Source organism: Myodes glareolus, chromosome 8 (genome assembly GCF_982192425.1).
Source record: "Myodes glareolus chromosome 8, mMyoGla1.1, whole genome shotgun sequence".
NCBI classification, from domain to species: Eukaryota; Metazoa; Chordata; class Mammalia; order Rodentia; family Cricetidae; genus Myodes; species Myodes glareolus.
This window is the reverse complement of record NC_142033.1, coordinates 65,567,810-65,570,235: the sequence shown is the minus strand read 5'-3', so window position 1 is coordinate 65,570,235 and position 2,426 is coordinate 65,567,810. Positions and strand designations below refer to the sequence as shown.

At 32.1% G+C, this 2,426-nt stretch overlaps 1 non-coding gene across 1 annotated transcript; it reads right to left on the bottom strand.

Moving 5' to 3' along the window:
• Positions 1-1,656: 1,656 nt before the first annotated feature.
• LOC125387648 (U2 spliceosomal RNA) lies at positions 1,657-1,841 on the bottom strand. Its single transcript, XR_007227933.3, has one exon. It is a non-coding gene; the product is annotated as a U2 spliceosomal RNA (small nuclear RNA).
• Between the last annotated feature and the right edge of the window lie 585 nt (positions 1,842-2,426).

The window sequence follows — 2,426 nt, the reverse complement described above, 5'->3', positions numbered from 1 at the left end:
TATTTTATGCAGATGTATGAATCGATATAATAAAGAGGGCTTGAGGGCATTTAATTCAAACATTGTTTACCAGAACCTTCAAACTCTAAATGACTTCAGGACCTGCCATGGACACGGTGAGTAGGGTAAAGAAAGGAGTCCTATTACACAGAGCTCCTTTGTTTTGACTCATTTAAACTTGTTCTAATTGTTATATGTGAATGTCATTATTGTTGCTCATGGGATTTCATCTCTTTCAAAAGAAATATACATGCTGCTGAAAAGCTTATTTTGAATTCAATGGTTATACCAAGTTGGTACTCATAAGGTTGGAGTCCATAAAAATCATGTATATATTTGCTATTCTAAGTTACTTCAGTCATGACACATTTTGGGGCATATTCTTACCAACATTATTCAACAAATGGCAAAGCTGGAAATTAAAGAATTTCCAGTTTTCAAAGTCATATAATTTAGAGTAAATGATTGAGAAGAGATCAAATCAGGTCTCTGACTTGAAAGACTACACATGATTTTTATCATTATTGTCATGATGCTTAGTGCAGGAGGATCCATATCCACCATTTGTTGTAGTATATACTATGATTCACTGGCCGAGTGAAGCACAGCGAATCCAAGCTGATGAGCTCACGTGTGCACCTAGGTTGACAAATATGCCATCTGAATAAAAGGTACACATAATTCAGGACTTAAGAGGACTGGCTGCTCTTCCTGAGAACAGGGAGTCAGTTATCAGCACCCAAATCTTGGCTTACAACCATCTGCATCTTCTGTTCCAGGGAATCTAATATCTTCTTCTGGACTCCAGAATAAATGCACACATGTTAAAGCACCCATTCACATAAAATAAAAATAAATGACCTGCTGAAAACAAAAGCAAAATTTAATTGTTATTCAATATATCTGTGTATTATATTGTTGGAAGAGTGGTGATGAGATTATTGATTTTAGACTAGGAAAGTTGTTATGTTTCATTTTACAATTTTGTTCAAGTTCATGTCAGTAGTACTACTACATTCTACACTCAAAATTTTTATGTTTATACTAATTATCTGAATAACTAAAACACATTTTAAATTTATTTAAAAGTTGATATGTATAGATATATTTTCATCAAAAATATACATTTCAATGTAACTAAAATATAAATATGCTAGAATTATTTTATATTTTTCATAAAATGCAATTTAAATGATTTTAATTCAGCAGTGAAATAATGAAGGCAAAAACGCAAATTTTATGTTGAGTATAACATAAATAAAAGCTGTTTAAAAGTTTACTTTTGTTTATTTTAAATGTGTTTTCATAAATTAATTTTAACAAACATAAAATGTGGTATTTTAACATTCACTGGAAAATCTAATAGCAAATTAAAGATTAGTACAAAACATAAGGAAGATATGAATTCCATAATATCATAGTATATGCATCAGCTGTTTTAAGTGACTATGATGCACCAATATCAGCAAAATAATAATATCTCCAAACTAAAAATTTGATATTAAGAAAAGAAAAAAGATGAATATATATCACAACTAAAATAAATTCTTCTTAACTGTGTAAGAAGATATTGTGAACATCTTAGAGCAGAGAGTTAGTCAATAAGTTATCTCTGGCAGGGAATGCCCCAGTATTTGCCTAAGTATCATTTTTTTAAAAATTTTTACCAATACTCTTCTAGGTACTGCAATAACAGATCTATATTTGGGGTGGACAAAGCAAGTTCCCATCCATTTTCCTAGCTCCTTGTCCACTTAGTGTATTATCTTTAGAGGATATATTAGATATTAACCTGATAAGAACAGATACTACACTTGAAAAGACTGAAGAGTGACAGTTAAATATTATTTCTGGCTATGGTGTGTGGATGCTTTCAGAATAGATTAGTATTTGAATCGGTAAACTTGGCCAGGCATACTTCTCTCCCCAGTGTGTATAGACACCACCAATTGGATGAGATCTAAAAAGGACGAAAATTGGAGAGACAATGGCAATAGTCTGGGTCTTATCTCTAGTTGCCTGAGCTGAAGCATGAGTCCTTCTCTGTTCTAAGAGTAGAATTTATACCAAGAACAATCATGGTTCTCAAATGTTTGGGCAGGAGTTTATATCCTAGACTTACCTAGACTTGAGGAATTAGGGGACAGATCATCTGACCTTACAGCCTCCATGATAGTGTCAGCCAGTACCTTTTTTATAAACCTTATTTTACATCCCCCATTGCTTCTACTTTGTGGAAGAACTCTGACTTAAACAATTAATACAACATTTACTTTTACGTCTAAAATTCTAAAAGAACAGGATCATACTATTCATAAAGTTTTACCTTTCTGGGGTAGTACCCACTTTGATATTTTAAATTATTTCATTTATTTATTTTTGTGTATTTAGGGTTCTTGAGGTATGAGTTGAGAAGCACGGAAGAA